General features: G+C 44.6%; 1 long non-coding RNA gene across 1 annotated transcript in view; it reads right to left on the reverse strand.

The window, feature by feature from the left end:
• Positions 1-1103: 1103 nt before the first annotated feature.
• Positions 1104-15854, reverse strand: part of LOC108522433 (uncharacterized) — a 30531-nt gene continuing 15780 nt past the window's right edge. The window contains exons 3-5 of the long non-coding RNA XR_001883463.1: positions 6451-6517; positions 3653-3772; positions 1104-1294 (exon numbers count right to left, since the gene is read on the reverse strand). This is a non-coding gene — a long non-coding RNA (uncharacterized LOC108522433). The remainder of the gene's footprint in view (positions 1295-3652; positions 3773-6450; positions 6518-15854) is intronic.

Consider the following 15854-nt stretch of genomic DNA (forward strand, 5'->3'; position numbering starts at 1 on the left):
TTGTGAGCCACTGTGCTTCAGCCACACTCCTTTTCCTTCCACTTGTCTTTCCTTTTTCCCAGGTACAAGGCCTTTGCACGTTCTAAGCCCTCTAACCCGAAACACTGTTTCTTCTATTTATCTCAATAACCCCAACCCCTTCTTCACATCCTATTTCAAGCACTGCTCCCCAGGAAAGCTCTCCCTGCCCTCTGCCCAGCCCGGGGCCTGCTGTTACGCGTCCTCACAGCACCAAGGACCTCCCCCTCACTGTACGCGTGGGTTGTGTAGTTCTATTTGTGCATGCAAATATTTGATTCAGGTCTACACTCTCCAGCCCCCTTACAGAATATGCTCCTAAGGGCAGGTGTGGGGTCTGGTTTTACCCACCCCTGCGTCTCCATAACACAGCACAGTGCACGGCACGGAGAAAGGAGAAGGTGCTCCATGAACATCTGCCGACCCCATGCCTGACCCAGTTCTCTAGAACGGTTGCTTGTGCTCTCGTTGCACAGACATGCTGCAGGAGCCTCGGCTCTTCTCCAGAATTCTGGCTCTCCATCTCGAAATGATTCTGTGAGTGGCTCCATAATGCATCCTGACCAGAGTCAGGAGCCCTGCAGTCCTTCAATAATTCTGCAGTTAATGAGTTTTCAGACACAGGGAAACCATTTAATGTCTCTATGTCTTCTCACATGTAAAATTGGATTTTTAATATCAGCTTTATTTACCTTACCGAGTTATTCTTCTGTAACAAGAACACTAAGAGCCTGGCTTATATTAGTTTGAGCGAGGTGTGAAAAGGGTTGGTTATAGGCAGTTTCTTACTTCCACACACAGCGGATTCCTACACATGTGTTTCAAAGTTGAATAACAAACAATAATGAGGGAGACATTTCCAGAGAACTAAAAATATATTCTAAAATTCCCAATAGTGGTTAATTATGTGCTGCCTCCCTCAGATTCAGACACCCATGAGGCGGGTGAGAACTTCCAATGCACGCAGCACAGGTGGCCACCAGCCATCCTGGGGACAGGAAAGGTGACCCGGGCACCTCCTCTTCCTGGCCTGACCACTCCTCTGCCCACTGCTGCAGCAGCCACAGCGTTTCTACGTCTTCAGGAAGCTTTGGGTGGCTGGAAACAGATATCCAGATATTGGGAAAAACAGTTCTGTCTTCTTGCCATCTGTGGTAGATTGCAAATGTGACCCCAAATCTTTACTCTTTCTTTTTTCTGCAGCCTTTGCCACGTAATTTTACAGAGATCTCCCAGTTTGACACTGGGCTTGGCCCTGTAAATTAGTCAAGGTTCTCTAGAAAAACAGAAACAATAAGATACATGTGTATATATATAAAATAATGTTGTTCATAATATTATTTTTTATTTATTTATTTCTTTGAGACAGAGTCTTGCTCTGTCACCAGGCTGGAGTGCAGTGGCACGATCTTGGCTCACTGCAACCTCCGCCTCCTGGGTTTAAGCAATTCTCCTGCCTCAGCCTCCCAAGTAGCTGTGACTACAGGTGCCCGCCACCATGCCCAGCTAATTTTTTTGTATTTTTAGTGGAGATGGGATTTCACCATGTTGGCCAGGATGGTCTCCATCTCTTGTCCTTGTAATCTGCCAGCCTCGGCCTCCCAAAGTGCTGGGATTACAGGTGTGAGCCACTGCACACGGCCCATGATACTGTTTTATAAATATATACCATAAGAAATTGGCTCACGTGATTATGAAAACAGAAGTCTCATGATATGCATTTGCAAACTGCAGACCTAGGAAAACTGACGGACTAATTCTAGTCCAAATGCTAGTGGGCTTCCAAGAGAAATTCTGATGTTTCCGTTCAGGTCCACAGGCAGAAACACAAAACACAAAACCCAATGCCCCGGTTCACAGCAGTCAAGCAGAACGAGTTCCCTCTGACTTGCTCTGTTCAGGCCCCCAGCTGATTGGCTGAGGCCCACCCACATCGGTGGGACGAGCTGCTGTGCTCAGTCTGCCAACGCAAATGCTCATCTCATTCGGAATCACCCTCCAGACAGACCCAGAATGATGTTGAACCAAATTTCTGGGCACCCTGTGGCCCAGTCAAGTTGACACATACAATTAACCATCCCACCATGAGATCTGCTGTTGCCAGTGGGATGTTCACAGATGAGATGCCGGCAGAGCCTTGAAAGACTCTAGACCCATCAGGCCACCCAGATAGTCACTCAGGAATGCACGTGGATGGAGGGTGCTTTCCTGGCCACTGAGGCAGGGGAAGGCAGTGTGGTGTCCCCTGTACTGTCCTTTGCAGGAGGTGACACATGCTGCTTCCACTCGTGATTCCTGCCCGACTTGTATGAACAGTCTGCACAAGGTGGGGTGTTCCAACCCACTTCTGCAGATGTTGTCTTTGCAGATTTGACATTCTCTAATCGTAGGGCCAAACTAATGGCCAAAGGTGTCTACATCACCCTTCAGTCCCGCTTTTGAGGTAGCATAAAAATCATAGCACAAACCCTCCAGCCACAAAGATTTGTTTCCTGCCGAATAAGGGCTATCCCTACTTTGTGACTTCTCCCGTCTGTGGTCATGGAGGCTTCGGTCCATGCTTCCTGTACTCCTGCCTCCCGCCCCGTCCTGGTGCTGCCTGGGCAGCCCTGTGTGGCATGCCAGTGCTCCTTTTTCTTGGGAGCTGTAAGAAACAAGCTCTTATTTCAAAGGCAGTTGTTCCTGTCTGTGTCTATCACTTTACCATACCCGAATTAAACAAATCCTGAATTCAAATCGTTAAACATGGGGAATGCAAGCGTAGTATGTGAGTAGACGGAGTGGAATATCTGTGGACAGCCCTAATAACTCAGACCCTTGGTTCCCACAGTGTTCTGGGCACGCCAGCTGATCTTTGCTGACACTGACCTCCGTGGATGGCATTTGCTGCCATCCCTGGCACGACAGGAGGTTATGGTTATTGAGTGCAGTAATTCCTTAACCACTTTGCTATCCTGCCTTTTCATTGTCAATAAACACTATAACATATGTTAAATTTGAGCATTCTGTGAAATGAGAAAGGGGGTATGATATTGTTTCTAAGGTGGAAACCAAGACAGGGAGACCTTACTGCACCATTCTGTGGCTTCCCAGCACCAGGTCAGTCTGATGACCCAGGTCTCACACTGGCACCTTCAGGAAACCATGGTGCCAGGAAGTTAAAATCTTATTTGAATCCAAATAAAAGACATATTCAGACTCCTAGTGGCTCATGACCTGAAGTCTAAGGTTTATTCGGAATTAGTGGAGATAGCACTGGTAAATATATATGCTTTTTTAAAATGAAGCGTCCAAAAATAGGACATTTCCCTAAGCATTAAGTCAGACTGAGAAATTTGTACCACTGATTTGGAGCCCAGGGGGAACTAGGCAAAAACTTCTTGAGCTTATTCTGGGACCCCCAATGAGTAGAGGCCTCAAAGCCCTAAGGACACAAAATTTCACTGGCGGCTTGTGGCCAATAACAGACAAGGCAGAATCATGAGCAAGCCGGCTGTCTGCCCACCCAAGAGAGTGCTCACAAACGCCTGGCGACGCTCCCCGCCTGTGTGACTCCCTCTTTCAGCCTGGATGGCTTTCCACATTCACAGTGTGCATCCTCTTGACATTAAAGACATTATCCCATGGCGCTTACTCTGAGCAAAGCTTCCTCTTTTCAGCTCCCACAGCTTGGCTGGTGCCGCTCAAGAGTCCCCCACGGTCCTGGCATCTGGTTTCCTTGTGGGAGGCACCTGCCCTGCTGAAAGACAGGAGGCTGGGGAAAGAACAGATAGAACAGGATTCCTGGGGCTCTGATGCTTAAGGGAAAGCAACATGACCTTGGCTGGGGATCTGCTCACAAGAGGCTTAAACAGAGGCCCCGTTGCTGCCTACAAGAAGTTTGGACGAACTGTGATGAGGCAATTGAAAAAAACCTTCCGAATCCAGTGCAAATCCATTTCATAAACAAAAGAAGCCTTTTGTATGCTCTCTGTGCCCCTACACGGTACACTCAGTACACAACTACATGCTGTTCTGCGAGAAAATGAAATAACTAGAATTTTTAATATCATGTCTGAGGCTTCCTGTGGGAGTTGGTGTACACTTTCTACTAAGTTCAAGGTGCAATTTTCCTCTAATTGTTTTCAATAGTTCCTTCCATTGTTAGCAACTTTCAGAAAAATATCGTCAGATTCTTTCCCTAGAGGGAATAGAAGAGAATAAAATCCCATGATTTAATCTTTAAAAAGTTGAGAAATAAAGTCAAAACATCCAAATTTAATGCTGCCTTTTCTAGTTTATACATGTTACATTAATATCTAAATGATGTCCAGAAGTATTTACTTGTCTCATATTTACAAAACTTGATCACAGATTTTAAGAAAATTGTTCTGGCTTTTGTTATTAATGTTCTCAGGAACACTTGACATGAAAGTTCTGTTTCCTATAAAGCAGAGTTTCAAAATTTTTGGAGAAACTTAAAATAGGTCTACTAGGTTCTGGTGAGGTCAGAATATTCAGAGGATATAGCATGACTGATGAGGAGCGTAGGATTTTGTGCCTCAGAGCATTTACCATTGATTACAGGCCTTTAGGCTGGATTCTGACCTGGAGGTAGTGTCCACTGACTTCATGGCAGTCTCTCTTCTGCAAACAGTGGTAGTGCTTTGCCTCATCCTTATGGAAATGATATAGTGGGATCTGAAGACATGTGCTAGCCCCCTCAAAGTTCTAAACATTCCAAAAGCGTCGTTTACTTGCTAGATCCTTAATAGATCTTCCTTCTAATATGGATTTAAAAATTTTTTTTATATTACTCTTGCTTTCATGATTGGAAAAGGTGTTATTTAGAGAAATAAGGCAAATGGAAAACTTTAAGATTGGCATTTGCCTAGGGTGCCTCAAACATTTCTAGAACATAAGATAGATTATCACTTGATCTGCTTTGTTTGAAAGCAAATTGGTTTCTAGAAGACCCACTTTGACTCTGATGGTGAGGCCTGCAGAGGTTTTCATCGCAGATGTTTACCCTGAGGAGAACCCTGAACACGGTGACCAGATGAAAGGCAGCTCAAGGCTGAGCTCTCAGGACTCACCTCTGCCGTCAGCCACATTTTCCTCTGAGTTTATGACAATGATGCACCCTTACCCTCAATGCTACAGTTCTTGAGTTAGGATTGTGAAAGTTGATTATCCAAATTGAGCCATTCTTGTCATACCCAACTAAATCAGAAAGGAGGGGTCTGAGTAAAGGGCACTCAGGGTACATAACGCCTCCCTAGAAATGCTGTTCTCTCCAAGTCCCGTGGCTGAAACTGCCTGTTATAACCAGAGACCATTTTTATCTGTAGCAGGTGAGATAACAACTACAGACCAAGGACTAGTTTTGCCCACCACAGTCACCCACCAATCAGACCTTACCAGCCCCAAAACTTTGCTAATATCAAAGAACTTTCTCACAGGACCGCACAGAACAGTCCTCTTTTTCCACCCTTCTCTTTGTTCTTCGGACCACCCTGTCTGCCTCTATATGATGAATTGCAATTATTTCTTCCCAAATATTAAATTTAGAGATTCATCTCTACATTTTTAATTTGCTTTAGAGAAGTTCAAGCAGGCACTTGCCAAACCCTGTGGTTTCTTTGTCACTGCGTGACTGGGTTCGTTCCTCTTCCTTTTGTCTTCACTCAGAGCTTCCTTTGTCTGCAGCTTCCTTCTCACTGACCCACTCACTTTGGGTGGCTTCTCTTCTGTCGTGTCTTAAGAGGTAGCTGTTGCAAGTCTTTCTTAATTCACCGGGGAATAATGGCAGCCTCTCCAGGCCTTCTGTGTCAAGACCTCAGTCCTGGTGGCAGATAGTCTTGTTTTGCTTTCTTCTAGTCTTCAAATCCCACTCTGATTTTCAGGTTCTTTTGTTAAAGCCTGGCAGCAAGGATGGTGGAATGTGCATTGGGTGTATGGGTGGCAGGACAGCTGGTTTCTAGTCTTGGGTTGGAAAATACCAAGCAGTTTGGCTTTGGGAAAATGATTCCCCTTTTTGGGGTTAGGGATTATTTCCAGTAAATTGTAATGAAGAGATTTCATATCAGTGGTTCTGAGCATGACCCCTAAGTGGGAGTGGGAGTCATAGGGCCTCAAAGCTTATCTCCTCCAGGGCAGTTTTATGTCCGCCCCAGGAAGCAGGTCCTGTGGGAATGTATTTCCTGGTCTGGCTGCTGGTCAGAAGTTGTGAGGGTGATTGCCAAATGAATTCTGTATATATAATCCAGATATCAACTGGAATTTCCTGTCTCTGTGATCTAGATGAGAGGCCTAACAAGCAGGCCACTTGCCGTAGGTGCCAGGTTTATGGTCTCTATCATTTTTTTATGTAGGCTGAACCTGGTCCACATGACATCTGCCCAGATATACAATTCCACCTCTTCCTTGATTTCCACCTAAAATGTCACTCACCTGAGGAAAAGATCCACGGAGATTTGAAGGAGACATGTGACAGTACGCTTCAGAAAGGCGCGTGCTCCTAGAAAATGTTAAATACTGAGATTCTTAAATGTTTCCTCATCCCCCAGTCTGTAGGTTCTGTATCCCTGAGAGGGAACCTAATGAAAGGAGTTATTTTTCTCAATAAATAGAGTTCATAAAAAGGACTTTGAGATCTTTCACAATATGATCTAATATAAGAATCATTTATTTTTGGAAACACATTTGTGTATTCATTCACAGTTACATTCATTCATTCTCGGCTTTTTTGGCTTGGCCTCTACAGAAGAAATTATAAAACCAATTCAGTACTGCCCACCCCTCCCCCGCCCCGCCAAACACAAATTCCCCAAATAACAGAAGCCAAAGATTTCGGCATGTGAATTGTCCAGCTTTTAAAGTCAGCCATGTGGCCATCTGTGGCCCCTCGGTGATGTGTCACTTGTGTGTGAACTGCCACAGTTACTAGCGTGGTCCTTCTGCACAGAAGGCAGCTTTTCAGGGAAGTAGAGTAAAGCCAAACGGCATGAAGCCAATGCTGTGGCCGACAACAATTCGGCCAGGCTGTGCAAGATTTGCTCTCGTTATTCCAATAAACACAATTCAGACTTATCAACAGATGAAAGGAGAAAAGGAGCCTTTAAAGACAAAAAGAGGGTTTCTTTCTGCCAATGAAACATTTCTCATGTAAGATCACATCCTCTGTAATATGGCTTGCAAATGTGTGGTTAAGAGAATTTTTGGAACAGCCTAGACCAACCAGTTACAGTGACTGGGGGTTAAACTCCAGGAGGCACAACTGAATATATATGTCTCTCTCTCTCTCTCTTTCTCTCTCTCTCTCTATATATATATCTTCACACCAATACACACAAAAACCTTTATCTCTTTGTTATCTCACAAACTAATAACACTAAGCTTCATAATATCTCTCAAAGACAGAGGCGTTATGAAGAAACTGCTTAGACAGATAGTGAGGGTATGGGAATCCTCAGTGCGTTTTCCTTTTTAATGAAAAGCAGCCCGAAAATCATTTTCTAACGAAGATCACCCTGTAAAATGGAGCTGCAGACATAGACAAAGCAGCCGGAAGCTGGCAGGGGTGAAGGTCAGCAGGAAAAAGCTACCGGGACTAGGCATGTTCAACACGGCGGCTCCATCTCCCCTGCCCTTTGCCAGCCACGTGTACAGGAAGGAGCAGACAAGACGGCACCGGTCAAGTGCAAAGTCCATTTGCATAATAAGATTCGGCGAGGCGGCCAGCCTTACATGCTATGTAAACCTATGTTAGCTCTACATAAATCAGACACCGCCTCCTCAAGCCTGCCTAAAAAGTCCTGCACACTCCTTGCCCCTGGTCTTCCCTTTGGGAAACCCTCTTTCTCTCTCCCTAGAGAGACTATTCCCCTTTCTCTTTCTTTTGCCTAGTAAACCTCTGCTCCTAAACGCCTCCTGTGTGTCTGCGTTCTAAATCTTCGCCGTGCAAGACGATGAACCCGGGGTATTTGCACCAGATAACTTTCCATATGATTTGTTGAGCCTTGTATGCCAGGCACCTCCTCTGTAGAGGCCAAGCCAAGCTGACGACAAACAGTCGAATTTGTTGTAATTTTCTAAAAACCTAGCATAATTTCCTGTTGCAGTCCAGCTGACATTTGGTGAGTGTTTCTCTGTGGACTGATTCCCCCAGTAGATAGCAGGCAGAAGGCCTGGACGTAGCTTGGGAAGGCTCTGCTTGCAGTTGGTGTGCAATGGGAGGAGGGTTTTCCCCATGAGCCTCTTCACTTAGGGTCCATCTGAACAGGACGTTTCTCTCCCAGCCCATCTTCAGGGGGAATCTGCCTTGGTGAGTGGAGACAAAGGGCAGGAGTTGGGGTCTCAGTACCATACTGCCCCCCCCTACGGTCATCTCTGGAGCCAAATTCCCAATATGCTTAACGCTTCGTCTCATATCGCACGTCCCCCACCTACTGATCTTCCAGGTCTGTGAAGCGTCTAAACCGTTTTTCATTTCAGGGCTGTTTGTGCTGTTTCCTCAGCTTCAATTTTGCCCCTTCCTGAAGTTTCAGGGAAGTCCTCGCTGTTTAGACTTGACCATCAGAGAGGCCTTGCCTGCCCCTCTCCGTCAGTCCCATTTTCGATTTTACATAGCGCTTTCATCCGTTTTTATTTATCATTTATCTATTCAGCACTTTTTTTTTCTGTTTGTCCTGCTTTACTTTTCTATTAGAATATAAGCAATGAGAGGGCAGGGCTGGGTCAGGCTTATTTGCTATTATATTTGCAATACTTATCTTGTAGGCAGTTAATGAATGTACATAAATTACCTTCAATGCTATGAATTATAATAGTTGCATTTGCTTCTTCACACAATTGTCCCACGATTAACATAAGCTTGTATGGGTGTTTAGGTTCTTTTTTTCATAGCATTTCCCATAAGATGATTACCTGAGTCAATGTATTGCTTAGGGTTCACCAGAGAAATGTGTGTGTGCACGCATGTGTGTATGTGTGTGTGTAGGAGGGTGACAGAGAGAGATTTCTTTTAAGGAACTGGTTCACGTGATTATGGAGACTGCAAGACCAGAATCTGTAGCATAGACCAGCAGGCTGGAGACCCAGGGAAGGGCCCATGTTGCAATTCGGAAGGTCGCCGGCTGGCAGCATTCCCTCGTGATGTCGGGAGATCAGTTTTTGTTCTATTCAGGCCTTCAACTGATTGGATGAGGCCCACCCACATTACAGAAAGCAATCAGCTTTACTCAAAGTTCACTGACTGAAGTATTAACCATATTCCAGAACACCCTCACAGAAATGGAATACATAATAATATGTGACTAGATAGTGTTTGACCACGTATCTGGGTGCCATGGCCTAGGCAAATGATCACATAAAATGAGCCAGCACAGACAATCTGAAACTTTAGCACAGATAGACTTGTCCTGAGGTCAGGACACACCATCATCCAGGTGGGGTGAGGGGCTTGCCATGTTTCCACAAGACCTGTGATTTTCAGCAATCCTTAAGTCTCTGAGATTCAGATGACTTGTATGTATAATAGGCAGATTAGTCTAAATCCAGAGATCTCAAATTGTAGCCCCCAGCCCCTCCTGCTTATGTGTGGCAAAACAGGCTGAGAATGGTTTTTATGGATGTACATTTGGGATTAATTTGGTTCTAGAGAAGTAACTTTGAACTTCCAATAAGCAAAATGTTATCTCCTCCTCAAAGAACTCCATTTTTTCTCTTTTGTGGACCTGTATTATCAAAGCAAACAAAACTAAATGATTATAGTTTGAATTTTGTCAAGAAAAACGTTGTGGAAATTTATCTCTTCTTTTATTAGCATCTACATAACAGCTTCGATTTTGTCTCTTGGCTCATGAAGCCTAAAACATTTCCAATCTGATCCTTTATAGAAAAAGTGTGCCAACCTTTAGTCCAAACGCTTCATGTTTTCAAGTCGTGACATTCTGTGTGCCTAGGTTCTCATGGAATGTAACACGTTATAGGGATCAGCCATTCGGTGAGTTTCTGGTAAACCTTTTACCGAAACAGCAGCATCTTGAATGAAATGAGCTTTGAGCAATTTGGGGAAGTAGAGTGGTGGGGGTTGAGGAAAGACTTTCTGCTGCAGACAAAGGTTCCCTACTTGTCTGCCCTGATCCTGCACCTTTGTGCCCTCTGAACAATGAAGACAAGCCAGGGAAACCCCAGTGATGCTCTCAACTGCAGCTCAGGACAGTCTCCACTCTGTCTCAGACTCGCCCGGCTGTGTTCCGGCTTCGGTCTGGCGTTCAGCCACGGACTCACCTGTCGCTTGCAGCAACACCCGTGTCTTTGGAGTTGGTGCTGGTCTTTGAATCATTTCTTTAGCTGTGACTCAGTGAAGCCTGATTGGATTCAGACCAGCATGAATAGTCCCACTGCCCCTAATTCTCCCTCCTAGCTTGGCCTGCTTCAAATCCTCCAGCGTTCAGCCCAGCAAACCACGATCCAGCCCAACACTCCTTCTGGGCATGTGCGTCTCCAAGATGCCGCAGGCAGAGGAAGCTGAAAGGCTGAGTGAGCCTCCCATTTGAATGTCTGCTTTTTCTAGGGCAAGCTGTTCTTTTCCATACCTTGTTTATAAGATAGAGGAGTGTGCCTAAATTGTACCGGGCACTATGTTAGTGCTTCATGCAAATGGGCCAGGTTGCTTTCAAATTAATAGTTGCATTTCATACTCACAGAGCCATTTCACAGTTTGATACCAAGCACCCATACAGACAATATTTGGAGTCAGTGAGAGTTTTTGCAAATGTCTTAGAAGATAAATTAGCGACAGTGTGAGAGATCAATTTGCACTGTGCTTTAGTTTTCTATTGTAGGCTCTTACTAACCTGATCCCATTACGGCTTTGAATTAGGAAATAAGCCCGAGGCACAAATAGCTGTGAAAGCTTTGTTTGGTTGAGTGTTTTAGAATTTGAATGCTTAACAAAAGTTTGCAAAATCCTATGAAATTTCTTTATTTTTTCTTTCTTTTTTTTTTTTTTTTTTTTTTTTTTTTTTTGCATTTCATTTACCTTGTTTTACTTCTTCTTTCTGTTCTCTTTAGTCTTATTTTCAAATGCAATTAAGACCACCTAGTTCTGTCATTGGCTGGAATTCCCGGGAACCAGTGACCCTACAATAGAGGTGTGTGTGCCCTGCCCAGGGGACCCAATGGGGGTCATGAGGCTTCCCTCTCCCCTTTCTCAACCAGCCCTGGAGTACGTTGGTAATAAAACAGAGAGCTAAAGAATGTGGAGAAACCGCCGGCCTGAACCCAACCAGAGTGGAAAACATCCAAGGCAGGCTGGTGGCGCGGGGAAGTGAGCTGTCTCCTGGGGTTCTATAAAGCTGGAAGGATTGGAGCAGAAACGCAGCCCCACACATTCCAGCTCGTTTTGTCAACAGGAATGTTTTGCTGGAGGAAAGGCCTGAGGAGAATTTTGATTTTCTGCTACTCAAGTAGATTTGGAACATGCCATTCCTTTCCATTGTGAACAGTTTTTTCTTCCAATGCTGATATTTGTTGAGATGGTTAACTCCTGTGTATTTAAAAAAGAAGGGGATAAATAAATTCAGATACTAAAAATATTACTTGCAGTTAATTTAAATATATATTAATAAAAAATTCTGAAAGTGATTGTAATGCTTACTTCACGTATGGATTTCACTCTATGTGAATTGATCGGAAGCTGAGCTTCAATGACAATCACTTCCTGAGCTTTGGTTGAGTATTTCTTACTCCCTAGAGGACAGTTGGTTTCTTGCCTTCAGTTCAGATTGATTCGTGCAAAGTTGAACTCTTTGTCTTCCCCATCAAGTGAGTCCCCACCCCACTACTTTCTTTTATTCAGTGATACCATCATTCTTTCAGTTACCTGGACTCAGAAACTGGAGCTGCTTGTGATTTCTTTCTGTGCTCTGTCTTCCATGTCTTTGCATTTCCAAATCGTGTGACTGTATCCCTAGTGCCTCACTGGTGCTTCTGTCTCCTTGGCCCACCCTCCACCCTTACTCCTCACTGATTTCTGTCCTTCCGCGACTGCACACGGACTGCATCCCTAGTGCCTCACTGGTGCTTCTGTCTCCTTGGCCCCCCTCCACCCTTACTCCTCACTGATTTCTGTCCTTCCGCGACTGCACACGTCGGTGTTGCTTTTGGTGTCTCTCTCCCAGATTTTAAACATTGATCAACAGAGCTTTTCTACACAGTACACGTTATTCTTCTCATTTTATAGATTAATCAACTGAGACACAAAGGAATTGATGGGCTTGTCCAATTCACACAGATAATTAAGGATTGAGGCCAAAACTGGTATCCAACACCTGGAAAGCAGCCTGCCTGGCTTGCTGTTGCCAGTAGTTTCTCCTCTTCAATGGGTCATGCAGACCTTTGGCTTCGTTCACTGCTCATAGCCAGGAGCTATGGACAAAGGCATTTTATTACCTACAGGGATAAGTCTGTTTGTTCCCAGACCAAACTGAGAGCCGGGCTGCTTATTCTCGTGGCCAATAATGAGATGCAGATAAACTGAGAAAGAAGAGAGCTTATTTCTGTAACTAGGTACAGGGTGAAGGCCTGGAAAATACTGCCAGACCAACCGAAAATTGCAAGGTTTACAGAGCTTCTATACGTTTTAAGCTATATGTCTGTGTGTGCATGTGCATTCACGTAAAGACATAAGTGATTAACTTATTCTAGTCTATAAGGTCTGAGTTTTGAAGCCCTTCCTCTGGAGCCTCAGTGAATTGACTTAATCTAGATGAGTCCAGGTACCGGGGTGATTACATTTATCTTGTCTCCTGCTAAATCATGGAGGTTTGGGGAGTTCCTTTAGACACCAATACAACATTTTTGTGGAGGTCTGGGGAGTTTCTTCAGTCCCCCAGTAAAAAGGTGTTTGATTCTAAACAGGTCCTGTTAAGAATTCCTTCGTTATCTTGTCGCGCTTCAAGGCCCAGGAAAGGCCTGGGTAAAACTCTTGGTGGGCTTTTGTTACATTCCAGCCTTTGTACAAGGACACTGGCTCTCTCAGCTTTTACTATGTGGCTTAACTACTCAGTCAGTGCTGAGACAGTTGTTATGGAGGCTGCCTGTTCAGCTGTTAGTGAGACCGGGCCTGCCACAACAATCTCCTTGGTTGGCATAAAACAACCTCTCCAATCTGTCTAATTGACTTACCTGGTCTTCTATCACTCTTCAGCTCCTGAAAAACTCTGCTCCAGGCAGATGAAACTCATTTTTGTCCTTCAGCTCCACCTGCACAAATCACCTCCAGATTTCTGCTCATAAAGTACCCTCTGCCTAAGACGCCTTTCTTCCTCCTTGCTGGAGGGCCTGACAAAATCACCTCCAGAATTTCTGCTTCATAAAGTACTTCTGCCCTTAAGACGCCTCTTTCTTCCTCCTTGGCTTGGAGTTCCTTATTTTCCATGGAGACTTTCCTGTCTGCTCACAGACTGTATGCTTCTGTGTGACAAGTGTGGTCAGTTTCGATTGATTTGTCCAGAATTGGACTCCTTGTTTTCCTCCTCGAGTGACTTCTTGGAAACCTGAAAAGACTACATTTCCCAGACTCCCTTATGGGTGATATTGGGAGCCTATGACCATGTTCTGACCAGTGCTGTGGAGGTGAATGTCAGCCACTTCCAGAGCTGACCATAAAACACGACTCTCTTCTTTTCTCCTGTGGGAATCAAGGAACCCACGTGTTCCAGGTGGCAGAGTTACGGTACGGAAGCAGCTCCTGTCTCTGAGTTACCACTCGGAGGAGACCCATTAAGTAGGGCCACTGAAGGGACAATGACTTTGCATGAGAAAGATGTAAGTTTTATTTTAAGTCACTGAGATTTTGGGTTGTTGGTTATAGTGGCCAGCAAACATTGCTCTAATTCGATCTGCCTACCTGGTTTGTTATATCTCTCCATCTGGAGTTTAATGATTGGCATGCCACTCATTTTTTACCTTTCTCCCTTCCCTATTTCCTTTCTCATTTTCTCCTTTCTTTTCTTCATTCCCCATTTAATTTTCTGTTCTCTCGCTTGTTCCCCAGCTTTTTTGAGGTCCCTATTTAATCTTAATTCAGAAACCACCAAGTGGACAAATTCTACTAATTGCAAAAATTTAATAAAAAATTTAATTAAAAAATGGTCTGAGCTTTCAAGGAAGTGATTGTTTAGTAAGAATTTTATAGTCTGGTAGTTGCTAACAATTTAAGCCTTTTGTTCCTCCATTACTCAGTTGTCTGGGCAAAACAAATGCTCAGAGACCAGTCACTGAATGCATATTGGGCTTTCCAGGTTCCCAAGGCTTCACTGGTCTTGCATGATGTTGCAGGAATGGTGAGTTGGGGCCAAAATTTACTTTCTGATCCAATAGCCCATATGTTCATTGGTTGGGTAATAAATATGATTAAGCTTCTAGAGCCCTATAGGCTGCAGCACAGAGGAATTACAGGTAATCCTGATTTAGAGAGTGCATGCGGATGAGTGTTCCAGTTTATTTGCATGGCAAAGGGTTCTGCTAGGGCCACTGACTTTGTTCTCTGTGAACTCCTAATTCTCTGGGAAGCGGAGAGTACAGATTACTCTGCTTTCATCAATTTCCAGTTGTATTCTTCCGAAGCACCATGAGATTTGTGTTTGGTCATTATTTCAGTTCGCATACTTTGGCCCTGGGGTGATTTCTCATCATTATGATGTCAGCCTCCATTTTCATGCCGATGATACAGTCATACCTGTTTTTGGTTTTTGACATCCCTCTCTTCCTCTGTCTGGCAGGCATTAAATCATTAATGTTTCAAAATCACATACAGCTGAAACTTTGTAAAACAGTATCTCTAGTCATGAGCTCCTTAAAATTGCAGAGACAATCCAGGCCTCTCTTTTTTCTCGGCCTTCGCTGACCTCCAATTTTACTTCAAACGAGGATCCAGGGGGTTTTCTTTGATTGATAATTATTTTTCCTGATCTCAGATGTATGAAAACCTGTCTTTTGTCATGAAAACCTTGCTAGAATGTAGGTATTTCTCTCCATTACTAATGCAGGGAGCTTTTCGTCATGATTTATATCTCAGATTAAATTACTGGGCAACATGGCCCTTCCTGAAGGCTGGCGATCTCTACAGCAAAAATAGTTCCGACCTCACTCCTTCGCTTCGGCAGCCACGATACATCACTGCCTCACTGGCTAATTAGCAGCTTCTTTCCTGGTCTTATTTTTCCACTATGGGGATGTTTGCAAAACTTTTTTTCATGTCAAGCTTCCATCTTACCTTAGCAAGCACTTCACCTAACTGCTGAAGTTTATCGTTCACCAGGGAGACACTGCTGAAAATCCCACAGGAATCCCAGAGTGACTGTCACTGTACGATTTAGGAGACAGTCACAGAAAATGAGGAGAACGTAAGCAGCTAACCATCATGATACACACACAACTCACAGCCACACTCGGTGGGAGACACAGCCGTGCCCTCGGATTAGCTCATTTAATTCTTGCTACAACTGCGTGAGCTACAATCGGGTAAGAAATCTGGTTAAGAATTTAGAGATTAGGCCGGGCGCGGTGGCTCAAGCCTGGAATCCCAGCACTTTGGGAGGCCGAGATGGGCGGATCATGAGGTCAGGAGATCGAGACCATCCTGGCTAATACCGTGAAACCCCGTCTCTACTAAAAAAAATACAAAAAACTAGCCGGGCGACGAGGCGGGCGCCTGTAGTCCCAGCTACTCGGGAGGCTGAGGCAGGAGAATGGCGTAAACCCGGGAGGCGGAGCTTGCAGTGAGCTGAGATCCGGCCACTGCACTCCAGCCTGGGCGGCAGAGCAAGACTCCGTCTCAAAAAAAA

The sequence above is a fragment of the Rhinopithecus bieti genome, unplaced genomic scaffold, assembly GCF_001698545.2.
Source record: "Rhinopithecus bieti isolate Rb0 unplaced genomic scaffold, ASM169854v2 scaffold_56174, whole genome shotgun sequence".
In the NCBI taxonomy this organism is placed as follows: domain Eukaryota; kingdom Metazoa; phylum Chordata; class Mammalia; order Primates; family Cercopithecidae; genus Rhinopithecus; species Rhinopithecus bieti.